The sequence below is a fragment of the Calonectris borealis genome, chromosome 6 (genome assembly GCF_964195595.1).
Source record: "Calonectris borealis chromosome 6, bCalBor7.hap1.2, whole genome shotgun sequence".
Classification (NCBI taxonomy): Eukaryota; Metazoa; Chordata; class Aves; order Procellariiformes; family Procellariidae; genus Calonectris; species Calonectris borealis.
Window position 1 is genome coordinate 36,165,797 of NC_134317.1, and position 16,430 is coordinate 36,182,226.

The 16,430-nt window shown below is 36.4% G+C and overlaps 1 protein-coding gene across 3 annotated transcripts in view; it reads right to left on the bottom strand.

The window, feature by feature from the left end:
* GULP1 (GULP PTB domain containing engulfment adaptor 1) overlaps positions 1 to 16,430 on the bottom strand; it is a 168,691-nt gene that overhangs the window by 113,222 nt on the left and 39,039 nt on the right. For all 3 annotated transcript variants that reach the window (XM_075153683.1, XM_075153684.1, XM_075153686.1), the window contains one exon: positions 2,050 to 2,170. The gene's annotated coding sequence lies outside the window, so the exon portion shown is untranslated. The remainder of the gene's footprint in view (positions 1 to 2,049; positions 2,171 to 16,430) is intronic.

Sequence of the window (16,430 nt, forward strand, 5' to 3'; positions counted from 1 at the left end):
GTCTATGCATTTTCCATGTAATTTCTGCTGCAACTTTGCAACACTACATTCTTCATTTACTCAGTAAGTGATGGACACTAAAACTACATACACCTTTAAAAGCCCAAGGATTCAATGTTCTTAAAATAAAGGACTTCGCACATAAAACCAGCTTTGCTTTTAAATTCCAGAATTCAAAATACTACATAAGCCTGCTTGCAAATCAGCAAAAGAATTTGTACCTAAGCATCTTAAATAAATCTGTTTCAAGTAAATCTACATCTACAAAATGATTCCGTGTTTTGGACCGGTAATGAATCCTATCAACATTTTTTGCCAATGGGTCTGGCTTTGACCCATCCTGTGGAAGGAGAGACCCATTAGGTAGTCTTTTTCAAGTGCAGAGATAAAAGGAGAATCCAGTACATACATGGGAGAGATTTTGAGTTGCTGTTGTCAGAAGGAAAGAATCTGTCTCCTCCCATTTGTTCCCAGGCTACAAGATCCTTTTGCAACTGGCAAGATTTTTTTTTTTTAAATTATTATTTCTCTTCACACACCCCCCCTTTTTTTTTTGTCTAAGCTCCCATCTGCCCCATGAGAAAGATGTTTCAACAAGGAACTCTTGCCTAAGTAGTGAAAGAGTCTAAGGAAGAAAGCTAAGGACTTGTATTACCCGTTGTTTTATTTTAGAAAGTCAAGAACGACAGCGTTTCATCCCAACCATCCAGGAAATGAGAACCATAGGACCTGCCTGAGACGGAATTGGAAAATAACAGCATCGAGTCATAAACACACACACTGACTTCCTGAAAACCAGCAGTAACTGAAGTCATCCCTGGTCATCCTACAAGACAATGCCATACCAGTAATTCCAAATCCAAGGAACTTTTTACTTGAAACACAGTATTTGCATACCACCTATGTTGAGGACATCAAGATACAGAAGGGACGTCAGAAGGGAACGGCAAACTAGTGATCTGTTTTTGAGAAGTAATGAAATCATGCGAGTACTTTGGAAAGGCTATAGTATCATAGCAATAGCCACCTTGGTGCCAGATTAAAGATAACCTTTGGGAAAGCAGCATCAACAGACTGACTCAGCCTAATCTGACTTTAGTTCTACACTTTCTCAGAGGTATTTCAATGGATTTTTGGATTTACAGTCAAATGAAGCGATATGCACTTGCTCTAAAGCACATGGCTGCAACTGAAATAAGCAAGCAAAGAGAAACTTTTTGTCAACCCTTAGATTGCTAAACAAATGCTTTTGCTTATACAGACATCAAAAAGATAAAAATTTGCTACATAGTTTTAGCTTACCTTCCTTTCACTGAGATAAATGAAACATTCAGTTTTCCAGAGGCTCCTAGTTGCCCACCCACACTTAGAAAATACTCAGCTTTATTTAATGTTTTTGAGAAGTATCACAACCACTTCCATAAACTCTTATCCATAGCATTGTAAGTCCCCAAATTTTGCCTTTTTTCAATGGAAATCAATGGCAACTTCACAGCTGCTGCCTTTCGTTTATCCAGACAAGCCTTTCTCTCTATACTAAAGAGAAGCAAGGAGACTACAGCTTCAGTGGACTGTAGGAGTGTTTTCAATCTAAGCACTGCATTAGCAGATGTGGAGAAGAGAGGGACATAAGAAAGAAAAAAAAAGACAAAAAAAAGAGGAAAAACTGATTTGTAATAGTCATGCCAGCAAGCATTATTCTCTCACTCAACAACAGGGTTACTGAAACACAGTTACAAACACTGTGAGAGCTTTGGGTTAACAACTTGGTCCTGCCATACACTCAGCAGTTGACTTCATGTCAAGGGTACTGTTTAATAGGGGAAATGGACAGAGGCACCTCTCTAACCCCCAAAAGTCTATAAACTTAGCCTTCTGGCTTTGTACAAGCACTTTAAATGGAAAAGAAACAAAAAGTCTAACTTGAATCATTCATTCCAGTCTTGAAAAAACACCTCTACTCAACTAAGAAAAATTCAAATATTTGCATAATCCTTTATGCAAAGCAGTTCTGTAAAGCAGTTCATAGCAACAATTAAAACAGCTTACCCTTCTGCATTCAAATTTCTTGCCAAGGTACAGAGCAGACACTAATTCTCAGGTGGAATAGTTCACTCATTTGTCAACATTTTTGAACCTTTGTTACTGCTGCTTTATAGTTTCTCATGTACTAGAATAAAAAGAAATAATAACAGATATTAGTTGTGAACTAGTGTATTATCAAAGCATAAAAATTATTTCTCACTTTAAGAAATTTAGTGCAAACAGCTTAATGGAAATATATTTCACACAATCATTTTAACAGAATTCTGCTGGAAAAGTCTAAATCAGATTAAGATGCTGAGAGCAATAGAACTGTATTTTCAAATAGGAATTCTGATTCAAATATTTTCCCCGTAATTTTCTTATCCATGAGTGCCCTACACCAACAAAATAACCATTTAACACACAGAACAGTAGCTTGACCATTTATTAACTTAATTCCTATAAATATGAGATGCGCACCGCATGCATGCATTAAATCAAAATCCTGTTCTTTCAAGGAAAAGTTGATCAGTAGTCTCATAATTAAAAAAAAATTGAAAAAAGAAAAAAAAAGAATACTGCACTCCCACAGATGCTAGGAAATGTGTCTGTAGAAATGGTACACATCTTGTTTCAACATGAGGAAGTTCAATACACCCTCCTGCAGAACCAGGTGCCAAAGAGGTCTGCTCTTGCCTTGTTTCTCGTTTTACCAGAAACATGTGACCTGGTCCCTCCTAAGTAACCACCCTGGCCATCACTCCTTGATGTTCTCAATTTTAAGGTATTTACAGAGGATTTTAAAATACTCTTACCTTCTTTACTGAACGTTTGGATAAACCAAAAGCCAGCTTTCTTGCTAGTTCTCTCCTTTTTATTCAAAATAAAGTTATTTGGGTTTTGTTTTGGTTTGCCCTTTCAACCATACTTGTCTATTTGTTTTCATATATTCTGTTTTCTTTAGCCTGTGTCTCCTCGTTTCATTCAAGTCAAATTTTAGTAACTGGCTCAGAATCTATGGCAATGGGAATAGATTTGTCAGGGTTACTCAGCTGAGGGGCTGTTATTTTCAAAACTACTACAATATTCTGTTATGTTTAAAATGATGATTTATAAGTATTCCATTCCTTATCAAGCGTATAATTCTCATCACTAGATCACCCTTATATTTTCATAGAAATGCAAGAAGAAACAGAAATAAAACAGATGACAAACTAGATATTGAGTGATTGTCTGAACTATCCTTTTTTTATTTTTGTCACCTCTAAGACTTTATACCATCACACAGGCACTTGATATTTATGAAAGTATAATTCTGAAGTTTTCACTGTGGCCTCAATTCAATAAGAAAGTTAAGCTCATATTAAACTTTAACGTCTTATTGTCTCTACTGAAAGCTAGCCACGTGATCAAATATTACTCAAATCTAGATGTAGATTCTTAACTAAAGTTTATTTTAGGTAAAGGCACTTTTTGTTGATTTTGTTTTCCTAGTCAAGAAGCAGAATAGCATCAGAGGCAAAAAGGCTTCAGGAGCTTGCACAAGGTGCTTGCTTACTCTATTTATGCTACTAGGGACCAATGTCAGACCTACCAAACAAAACTTACTATCTTTGAATACTAATATTCCAAATAATTTCATCTAGCAAGTTGCTGATAGTATCAGTTATCTATGTACTTCAAAATAATTACCAGTGGTTCAGCAAGTTCATTAACTAAATCCTTTAATACTCAATAGGGTATGTCCTTCAGACATGTTGATTTGTACGGTTTGCGTATACCACACATTCATTACTGGCTTTTTATCAACAACTTAGTAGCAAAACACCATGTCTTTCTCCCTCATTTTCCCGATAAGGCTCTAGTTAAGAAACAATTTATAAGTCCTCTAAAAAACAACCCGACAAAAAAAAACTCGAAAAAGAAAATCTGAAAATGAATTTTGTTTGTTAGTTTGCTTCTTTTTCTATAATTAGCAAGAATGCATTCTGCCCTTCATGCTCTTCCTGTAACTTAGTAAGCTAAGTCCAAAAAAGATCCAGAAAGTATGACTAATGATATAGTATACTAGTAGAATAAAAGCTGAGTGCTAATACATCAGAAACATTTTCTAACAGGCTGTATATTGTACCGCATTGTTATAATTTCACTGCCTTGTTATTATGCCAAACAAAATGTGTGGCAATTTTAGTAATTATGTAATACATCATGCTCACCTATTTCACTTGCTTCTACCATGCCTTTATAGGAATACCAAGATAATAAATGTTGAATGTTATTTGTGTAAGAGAGTATGTTCTGGAGTTACAACATACAAAGATTTTTTCTCTTGATCTAATGTGAAATGTATCCTGTACCATTTCATCATCATGACAGTACTGAACTCAACAAGCAAATGCTATACCTCATACTGATACTCTATTTCTTAAATTTTTCTTAAAAAAAAGAAGTAGAGAAGTGGTAATTTCAGCTTTTGCAATAATGTATTTTTGTTTCTACTCCAAATCTGTACTATTTAAAAGTTTGATATTCCAGACAGAAGATAAAACCATTAACCTATTCCACATGTAATGACTTTGTGGCTCTACTTGAGCCTGTACAGCCGAGCACCTTCCATCTCCCTGAAGACAGAAGAAGCTCTATATCCTCAGCTCTGCCTCTGCAAACTCAGGTTTTAAAGACAGCATCCACTCTGAGTGTCTACTAAATTTTCCTGCCTACTGACACAAGGTCCAGTCCAGAAAACAAGTCTGAAACATATTTAAGTGTCGTTTACACCTACATTGACACCTCACTCATGAGATTCAAACCCTTCTGAATTTAAAAATAATAAAAAAAAAAGTTTAAACACTTTTACTTGCCTCTCCATTCCTTTTCTTGTAACTGTACAGTAACAGTATTCCAACTGTACTTTCCACAGTAAAAGCAGAACAAGAGAAAAGGTCATAGGACACTCTGGAAGGCAACACTCATTAATGCAGCGTTCAAGGCTGGATCAGAAGGAGCAATGGAACTGGGAATCACCGACCCAATGGCTCTACTATTTTTTGCTTATTTGCAGTTCATCCTACAGCACCTGAAGCCTTTGACATAGCTGCCTGCCAGCAAATTGTTATTCAGAAACTCGTTCATATTGCACTGTTCACAGTCATTGAAACCAGTATTTCAAGAATTACATTTATAGAGCAGCTCTCAGTAGAAGGACTCAGATGCGCAGCAGAAATTAAGGCTATATTCAAGGCACAGACATTTCAGAAATCATGTAGAGAGGTTCTTAAACTGGAATTATTAGAGAAAGACATGGAAGTCCCTTTGCTGTGGTCTGTTCTTGTACAGAAGCCAACAATTTGCCTCAGAGTACAGCAGCAGCTCTTCAGCTTTAAGTAGTTGGTAAAACAGTATTTGTAACATTGACTAGCACTACCTCTCCTCATTTACACCTTCTGATTACCATAATAACAATAAAAATATTTATAAGTGCACTATATATAAAAATTGTAAAGAATTTTTTCACTTACACATGTCAAAAGATTTGGCAATCATACACAGGTCAATACCAGCCACATCATATAATAACACACGGGAAGGGAAGCACACGTAGGAAACTCAGCTATCAGAATACATTCCAAATTATAAAAGTCCCAGTACGTAGTGTAAGTTCTTCCTAAATATTCCGTTTTTACTCTACCTTCAAGTGAGGGAAGATGTCTGTTTATAATTATAGCTTAATGGAAGCTATGCCAATTTTAGAAGACACCAAATAGCACTTAGTCAAGGCTATAAAATCTGTGCAAGGTACAGTATGCTTGACATCATCTCAGAGCAAAATATTCCAAACCATTTAAACTTTGTTCTTTGAAAACCTTGTATGAATAACCACACTTGTCCTAGTGGACACATACAGCACATCCGGTGCAAATACATGTATCTTGATTATACTATTTAAAAAAAAATTCCAAACCTTAAATCCACATGAAACGAAACAGTCTCCACAGCCCCCAATAGTCTCAACTAAACTCCCCTTTCCAACTTCGGATACACCCTTCCCTGTTGACCCATCTTCTTCAGTTCATAGATGCATCCCCTATTGCATTTTTACATAATTTCAATGTGATTAATACTATCTTTCTTTTGTAAAATACTTTACATTCTTCTTCTTTTGCAGGGTCATGAAAATAATTTTTATAGATATTCTGGTCCAGCAGGTGTAAAAAAGAACCTGCTATTCTACAGATAGGATTAAAAGTCTTCTATGTCTCAGCACCTTGGTATCTATGTACTTCATATTACAATTGACTTTACTTACTCATAAACTAATGCTGACAATATAGGGTATTTTTAAATCTTGGATCTGTGGTGTAATGTGATGTGATATGATCTTGACTAAATCGTAATGCTAACACATAAAGGCCTAAAGTAAATTCTAAAGTGGGTGATAAAAGAAAGAGAAAGCAAAGCTGAAGTACTCAAAAGAATTAAAGCCACCCTGGAATATAAACGTTACAGTAGTGCCATAAAATGATGAGCTATGGCAGATTAAGGAAGGAAGCAGCTAGAACATGGATTAGGTAACAGCAACTGCATTCAAGTTGAAAAGAAACAAGACCTATTGTTGTCTAACAACCTGTTTCCCATACAGTCTTTAAAAAAAGGTTGGGGGGAGATCTTTCAAAACTTTGATGTGGTGATAAAAGCTTTCAAAGAAATAAAACCAAGCAAAACAATTAGTACAAAAATCAAAAATCCACTAAGCCAAGTTCTTCTCTTAAGGTTAATTCAGGGAGCAGGGCGTTAGGGTGCTTCTTAGGGGAGGAGAACTTTGACTTTTTACAGTTCAAAATCACATTGTCCTCTATGCAAGGAAAAGACGAGGAAAAAAATATATAAAGGATTAAGTAAATTCCCAGATTAGACATAGTCATTTCTCACACTTTAAATAAGAATGTATTTGCAAAGATGAAACTAAAAATGCAGGCATTCTTAAGGGAAGAAACATCAAAGTAGAATATCGCTTAATTCCTCTGTATGAGAGAAATTTACCCCAGTGACATTTTGAAGATCTCTAAGACTAGAGAAATGAGCAATATATGCAGCCCTATCACAGGATGCAACAACTATTTTATTCCTACGTTTTAATTTATGCCCAAATAACAATTAGAATATCCCTGACCAAAGCAAGGAAAATCTCCTTGCGATCGCAGAGAAGTCCCAGAACCTGACTGCACCCTAAAGAACCAAAGGCAAACTGAACAAATGGAATCTGTCTAAAATCCTACTTATTCTACAGCTTCTTGATAGGCAGCAGGTCCAGTTAAGGGTACGCACAAATTGTTTTAATACATTAATATGGGATGCTTAAAACCGATTCAGAGCACAACATCTTTAGGACATACATTTTCATTTGTCTCACCAGGTATTCAGGCAGTGCATCACCACCGACAGGTCAGCAGCTGTGGGACTCAGCAGAGATCATTCCTTCATACTCCCCTACAGATACTGGGAAGGAGTAAACGGGCATTTTAGTCAGCTAGCTAAAGTCACTGGCTAATCTGAATTACTCTGCTCAGCACAGACAAGCCAACTATGACTCACTGACTAGCCTTCACTGCTGTCATGAGGGTTGATCTAACTGCCAGAACAAACAAAATAGTTAATGAACCCATTTTATTTTCAGACAATACATTTCATATTTTGTTTTTCTTGATAATGTATGAATTTGTTTTCTGTTTGTTCTATTATTATTCTCACTAAAAATCAATAATGTAGAAAACGTGACAATTTACACGCTGCAGGAGTGCTGGACAACAGAAATTTTCATAAAAACACAAAAGAACAATGAAGCATAAAAATCAAACAGGCCAGTGACCTGAGAGTTAAGATACAGTTCTATGCTTATTTCTTATCTGACCATTGAATGTCACCTAACCGTGCCTCAGTTACTGACCTGGAGAATGGAGACGGTATGAGTGCACCAAGCTGAAGGAGTAAGCAAAACAGTCCTGGAAAAATTAGAAAGAGACTCACAGGAGTTTTCAGCTATTGGTAGCTGGTATTTATTCTGGAGGGCAAATTAAGAAGGGGGAGCAGACAGAAATTAAAACATGTTTTGCTGTATGATAAGTACCATGTATGAATACAGATCTTTTACTATGATACCTCATTTATTAATTTTAATCTTCTCCAAAATATTTAAAAGAAACTGAATCAAAACCGTTATCAAACAAGAACTCCATACAGTTCTACCGTGAAAACTAATATACAGCTCCTTGCCTTACAATGGACAACACCAGCCTAGAGTTCATTATCTAAGAAATGATCACACAAGTTTTTTCTCAATAGGCAGTCTTTACACACAGTCTTTAATAAGCCCCTTATTCTCATATAAACTGATTTACAGATACAGATACATATGAGACATTTGTTTACAAACTTAAATACAAAAGCTTGTCACGAAATACTTTAATGCATATTATAAAAGATGCCACAGAAACAAAAAAAAATTCACTGACCAGCTAATATTTATATTCTGCTAGAAAAGAGTGGGACAAGAAATCTTTAAATGTCTACGGTGACAATGAAAAAATCCAAGCCAAAATATTCGACTGTCAGAATATTTTAATGTGGAGATTTTAAAAGAGCTTCTCTGATCTATACCCACATGCTAGCTCCAAAACACCTACGAGATAAAATAGTTTCAAGCAGATCATGAGTCTCATGAGATAAAAAGAACAGTGATAAATCAGCACATTAATTCACTAAAAAAAAAAATGCCCAAGGCAGTGAATTACTTTTCCTTATGTCTTTGAGGAATGAATAGAAGGAGTACATATACGTGCAAGTACACACACTTTTGTGTGTGTATATACACACATAGAGCACCAATATACAATTTCTCTTCATTTTATACTTCAGTTACTGATCTTAGTGGTACTGTTCCCAAGACAGCCTCAAAAGCAGGCAACCAATCTTTCCTTCAGCTGTTTACTCCTTTCCCCTTTGAGCGGGGATGAGACAGGGAGAAAAATGCAAGGCTCAAAAGCTGTTGTTTCGCAATCAAGAAGCACAAACTTCTTGATTTAGGAGTTGGGATTCGGAATGCTTTCCTGTGTACTATTACTATAATGTAATTATAGTCTTGCTTCTTGCTCAACATGACTCATGCAAGACCACTCTGTTTTCTGTGGACTGAAACGTGTGAGGACGCCAAGAGTCAGAGTTCCTTGCTGACAGTAAAAATGCCTCTGCCTTCAAGAGCAGCTTTGCCCTCTGAAGCTGTTCTGCACCGCACTGAATTTATTCCCACAGGATCCCTCTTCATTGTAAAAAAGGTTTATATTATAACCCTGTGTAGTGTGGGATTTACCATTTGGTAAGGATGTTTTCCTCATACAGCTGCTATAGCCTGGCAAGTTCAAAGTACTGCTTGCATTACCCAGAAATACTGTCCATGCACATCCACCGCAGAATTAATAGAGGCAGATTAAATCAGCCCAGAATGTATCACAGTCACCATGCAGGAAAAAGCAGTCTCTACAGCAAGAAACCAGTGATGAGTGAGGACATACTGCAAATGCATTTCTCTAACTAGGAAATCTTGTGTAAAGATAGGAAAGTCACATATCACTGTAAAATCATGAGTCAAACATTTAAGAAGAGCTGTTAAATATTTAATGGAAAGCCTCATGAAACATCACTAACAAACGGAGATGAAAATAAAAAAAAAAAAACCAAACAACACTTTAGTTGTACTAAGCCAGATTTCAGTGTGTACTCCAGACATTATTTGTTACCACAGTAAGAAAACAAGATAGTGCTTATAAACCTTGTCTAAAGACAGATATAGAGCTGGGAACGGAGCTAGAGGAGACAGGGAAGGTGGAGAATAGACACAAATTTCATTGCTGGAAGCGGGGCGGGGGGGAATCTACAGTAGATGACTGTACTAAATTAATAAATTGATTCCACCACCCCACAAAGCCTTGGGAAATATTCCTTTTACATTTCAAAAAGGACAATCTTGTGCTTAGTATGTTAAGTAAACAAAGCTAACAGTTGAGTGAGGAATGCCGGAAAAGTTTTCCAGTTTGCTAAACTGACACACAAACAGAAATATAAGGCTGTGGTTAGGTTCAACTACCTATGACTAATTATTCACTCCTGAAAAAGCTGTGGTTTTCAAGCTTTACTAAAGTCCAAATCACAATACCCAAATTAAGATTATTTTGAAATAGCCAACACATAAGCCTCATCACAAGCCCTAACTTCTCATTTTAATGGGACTTCAAAACATCTGCACATCGGAGGCAACCCTATGTTGAACCTCACAGCCCTCCTCAGACGTAAAAACATATTTCAAGTTTGAGACACCAAGGCGTCATACAGATTAAGCCTGAACTTTTCAGTAAGCACTAAACTTTGTTCCCAGACTTACAACAGTTTCATCATTTAAGACCTGTGAAAATCCGGAGAACTGATTGACACCTGCTCCTCACCCCGAGAGGAACAGTCACATCACTATATTTAAGCAACTGGATACACTGATTTTTCAACGCATGTTCTCTAGATCTAGTAGTCCTATAAAAACACAATCAAAACTAGAATTCAAACCTTTCTCTGTAAGCCTGCAGTCTGCTTGTCTCACGCTGATTTAAGGAAGTGCATACTCTGCTTTTTTCCTCCTGCTTGGATAGCAATTTTGATTTAAACACTCTGACAAGTTACTCATTTGGGGCCAGTTTTAAAGAAAAGAATTGTTTTTATCCGGTGATAAAAGATTGATTAGGCTTGTGATTTATAAGAAATTATTTAAATAAACCCAGGTTACAGATGACAGCTTGCCTAAATCCATGCAGCCCTTGAAAACATGATTTATCATTATTTAATCTTTCCACAAATGGGTATAGAAAGAAAACAGAACTGTTATGCCTGGAAAATAAAATTGCCAACACAAATATTGTAGCTTAAATAATTTTCCAAACAGCCATATTACTTCCCAATAATAAAATACATTTGCTCTGTATCCAGACAGAAAGTAGTGAGCAAATGCATTGAACATTAAAATACAATTTAGTTTAATTCTTCAATCCTGGGTTTATTTAGGAAAAGAACCCAAACAATTTGAAGTTTTCCAAATAGTAAATAAAAACAGATTAAGAGCTCCAAATCATACAATACTCAATCCCAACTAACCGATATCTCTTTTAACATAATGTAGACAGCAGCCACATATTGATATACAGTCACATTTGGAGCAACTGACAGTGACATCACTTCGTAGGAGAAAATGCCCTCAGTACAGAAATTATCCAAAGGATAAAATTTGTATCTTATGATGCATTACATGTAGCTACTTTAATTGCTGCTGTTATCAAAACTCATGAATAGAAATGATGTCAACATCTATTGATTCAGTCACATCCAGGACTGTTGATCAAAAACGCATTCATTATTAAAGCTAGAGAATTTTGTACATTGATACTCAACCAACTGCTAAGGATTGGCAGGATTCAGAGATTAGCCCCTGCCATCTGCACATGAATATGTATCAAGTGTTCATTTGATTAGTAAAAAAGAAGTTACAGTGATTAAAACTAAAACATATAGAACACCATTAAAGAAAGACTAAGGAAGTGATTTCAGCCCACAGGACTCCTGTATCAGATACAGTGACACCGTCAGAACATACACTGACCCTCCAGATGTTCTGCAGCACATCACTTCTAATCAAGACTTCCAAAAAAAAAAAAAATTTATCAAATCAGGACAGACAGGCTGAGACGCTGGCAGTTGCCAGTATGAAAGACACAATGGAAAAACTCCTTTAGCAAGAAGCAAGTAAAACAATTATCTTTTTTAAAGCATTTTAGACGGGTTTCTCAACCATATCATTAGATAAAGGTATTGTGCTTTTTATAAATCTAAAAGATGGTTACGTTCAATTTTCATCTGAATTTTTAGAAGCTCTCACAGATTTACTTGCTAAACATATTCCACTAAAACAGCCTGTTTAGCTGTAATCAGTGACCTAAAGCCAGACATACTCTAACTTTGTTTTGCAAATCACATTACATAAAGCAAGGATAAGCCTAAGTCATAGCAAAAAAATGTATTAGATTGATAAAACACTTTTAGATAAGAAGCTCAAAAATTATCCCTGAACCAAAGCTATTAATAGGATTAAATTTAAACATCTCTGACATGTTTCAAGCAAAGTAAATTCTAGATGTCACCTACAAGAAACACAATACTCCATGTAACATTCTTTCAAAATTGAATATGTTTAATTAAGGATTCTACGGTCAACCTGAATGCAGATATTCAGCAACGCAAAGACTAAAAGACAGTTTTACTAGATGCCATGTATCATCACTCTTCTCCAAGGTCTCACCACTAAAGTAAGCAACTCCCATGAGTTCCTGTGAAATAGGAGGCATCCTGTAGTATTTACGTGGATGTGGAAGGCTGTTTTCAGATTCCACTTACACTAGATAAAAACGCTTCCCTTCCCATCTTCAACTCCATTACAGTAATGACCTCTAGGAAATCAGCCTCACTCCTCCTACCACCACAGCTGCATTTCACATAGATACCTCTACAGTTTTAAGCAAACCCACTCACACTAAAATGAAGTGCGACATTCCCAGTCAGGCACAGGCAATACACTTTATCTTACTCTGGCTCCCAACACTATCTATGTCTCCCTATTTGGCTTTGTCATTATTTGGACGCGGTCAACCCTGCAATGGATGAACAGGTCAAGGTCTTGGCGAGGTCATTTATCATTGTAAATGCATTCAGTCTGGCCTGTCATTGAAGCCGGAAGATACACAGTAAGCTAATTAGGAGAGAAGATAAGGTACAGCCCCTTCCTTCCACTAAAGCTTGTTTTGATCTTTTAAAATGAGAAAAAATTACCTTTACAGAAACTCTAAACTAGTTAAGGGTTCTTACTGTTCATATTCTTTGGTAAATTTATCCTCCTGAAATATCATCCTGGTTCTAGTGCTCATTTTTCAGTCAGTAACCAGTCTCCTCTCCTCTTCCTATTTGAAACTTATTTTTCAGTTCATATACATCTTTAATTTTTCCCTACTTTCCTTTCTTGGTTAAAACCTCTCTCTGTTGAGATGAAAGAAATCACAACACACGTAATCACAACGATGATGGGAGATCAATACCCACAGTAATCCACAATTTCTGGATGGGACTGGTACAAGGACCTTGCATTTTGTGCTTTGCAACAGACCACTATTGTTGGCTTTGGACAGCATACTATTCCAGTTAAATACAACTATAATGGAGTTCTGGTGATGTCATGCTTGGCAAACTCTTGACTAAATAAGGGAAGATACTGCTTCTAAATGATCTCTAAACACAATTCTATTGTAAAAAGGTCCACATGTAGTACTGGCTGTACAAAGGGACAACCATACCTGCATTGCTAGTCCATAGCCTTCGATGCAGTAATTTTTACAGTGTCGTAACTTCAGCCCATCAGCATCTTCTTACCAGGTTAGGGTTTGAATCAATCCCTCCTTTCCAAATGAGACGAAAAACCTATTAGGTATTCTTTCATTTGGTAACCTTTATGATTATTAAACATTTATACTTAGCAAAAAGAGATAAAGAAAAGGACATCCCTTCTTATTTGCATATTACAGGTGTGTCTGCTTCAAACACAGGTTCAGGCCTGTAACCACTCACTTTCCCACCAAGTAAGGGAGGGTAAAAGCCTGATGGACTCATTTGGACAGTTCAATTTTGCTTTTCTTAAGACCGTTGCTAGACATTCTATCATATTCTTTAAGATGTGCATTGCCTTTTCTTTTCACGCCTAGAGGCACATTCTAATACTACCCAAAAAAAAAAAAAGGTATGAATAAAATTCAGGTTGTACTACAGAATTTTAGTCTTGCTACCATTTCCTGAATTTCGTTAGGACACAGTATTGTATTCACTTTCACAAAGACTAATATTTCATTATAACAAGTTCCGTCTGGACAATCTTTATGTGCACACGTAATGATCAAAAGCACAACTGCCAAGTGTGAAAAAACCATCTTGAGTTTTTGGGATTCTATAAAGCATGTATATGCTAAGTAAAATACTACAAACGAGTAGTAGATAGAGGTCCTCTATTCGGACATTAATTTTAATCCCCAAGATCCAGCTCTACTAACCATACCAAGTACAATCACTTCTGAGGGTTTCCACAGAACATTCACCGGCAGGAAGGCCGGTGATGTGACTGTGACACAGCCACTAGAGCTAGACACAGTGAAGCCCCATACAAACCCAGCTCCAAGGGGATAACATGGGAACCAACTCTTGACCCAATGCAAACTCCCTCCTATGTCTCTGCAGGAATTCCATCTGATCTGAGTTCTGCCTTCTCTGGCTGCATTCACTTCTCTAGGAAATAATTACTTTAAAAAAACCACCTAATTTCTATATTTTTCCATTTCACATTAGAAGCAACCTAAATCTGCAGTGGAGAGAGCAAATATTTACTTTTTAAAACAGCCAGGTATAAAAACATAATCCATTCTTGTCATATAGAGGAAAAACATGGATGGCATTTTTAAATATATTATGAAGAGATTATATGTATGCGCATAGTCCAACAGTAAACACACATTTCTTCACAGAGGCCTGGACTACCAGTATACTAAAACCAGTATTTAACTGCAAAAATGCAGCTGACCTTCTATTAAGGCACAGTAATCATCATACTGTCAAAGCCAAGAGAAATGTAGCCCAACTGGAAAAACGTTAAGATACGTACACTCAGGAAAATCCAAGATATGAGATACTTACTAAAGACTAGTAAAATATGGAAACAGCACTTTATAACAGTGAAGTCTTTGGTCAAGTAAACTTCAGAGTCTCATAGTAGATTTTGCACTTATTTTATCTACTTTACTGACTACTGAGTTAAGTCAAACTTCCCTCAGTAGGGAAGCGGCTAGTCCAACAGAGAAAGAACTGCAAAAAATACAAGAGTTTATATCAAGACATTAATGATACCAATATGGGATGCTTAATAAAGGAAAGATACCCTACCCTCATTTCACCTGATTATTTGCTATAATAAAACATAACTATAGCTCTTAAAACTCAAGAGCACAAACACACCCATACCCAAGCTCCTTATTACCAAGACAATAGCGAAGGTTTTTCATCACTTCCTACAGAACTCCTAACAGGGTACTGACCCTAAGCAAGACTGTTGGATGAACAAAGAAAAGACTCTCTGATTTATCACAGTAAGGTGGAATGAGACACGAAAACCTCTTGCCAGCTCATACCAAAGGCTCTGCAGGTTATCAGTTTCCCTAAGTGAAAAATGCCTTGGATGTCATCTGAAATCATTAAAAACCCTGGTTAATACTTAAGCTCCCCTGACAGGTAGCTGGAGCGTGGGGGGAAGTTGATGGAAGCCTTTCCCTCCAGCTAAGTATAACCTGAATCAGACTTCTAATGCACTGAAGCCCAAGAAATTATTTTTTCTTATTAACTAACAAAATTATTATTAATAAAACTTTAAGTGATTAACATATACATGTTGATAATCACTACAAAGTTATCTTTATTTGAAAAGTACTTCTCATTTGCTATATTTGTAGAATGAAATTATCACAGCTTTACCAATCACTGGCCACATGTCAAAATAGGTTTTCTATAACCAGACTTGTAAACCAATCAGAATCCCAAGGACACTCTTGTGTATCAAATCTATACCACTACCACAAATAACCACGCTGAAGCAGCATATTCTTTGTGGATGAAAACATACACAAAACTGTCAACAACAGATTTATTGCAAGAAACTTGGACTTTGTGATCATATAAAAAGACAGACAGATGTCAGAACTGCCACTACAAAAATTCAACTCATAAGCGTTAACAGTTAAAACGGGCAATGACTTGTATTGTACTGGAAAAGCTGGAATTACAGCATAAAAAAATTCTGCATGCTAAGCTTCTGAAGGCATTCTTCCTGTATTATACATGAAGTTGTCTCTTTCAGTACAACCGTTCTGAGTAAGATTTCTAAGGTTAAGGGATTTTTAGTTAGTTCCTTTCGCATATTGCCTATGTTATCCAATCCCCTCTCCCCCCATGGCTACTACATCAACTGTGAAAGACGTATCAATAACATACACTTCCTAAATATTTTTTTGCCTTCTTTCTGGATACTTGCCAGCAGCACAATGTATAACCTTGGCATTTGCTATAAATTCTATTCAAACCTTCCTTTTTTGTAAGGTATTTGCTATCTAAGACTTTTAGATATCCCCGCTCACATATCAAACAACTTCCAAAACTATGCCGCAAGCCCATTTCCCTCCTCCCTCCTTTTTGCAAAAAATCTCCCCATACAAACCAGAAAATGTAAGTTTTGC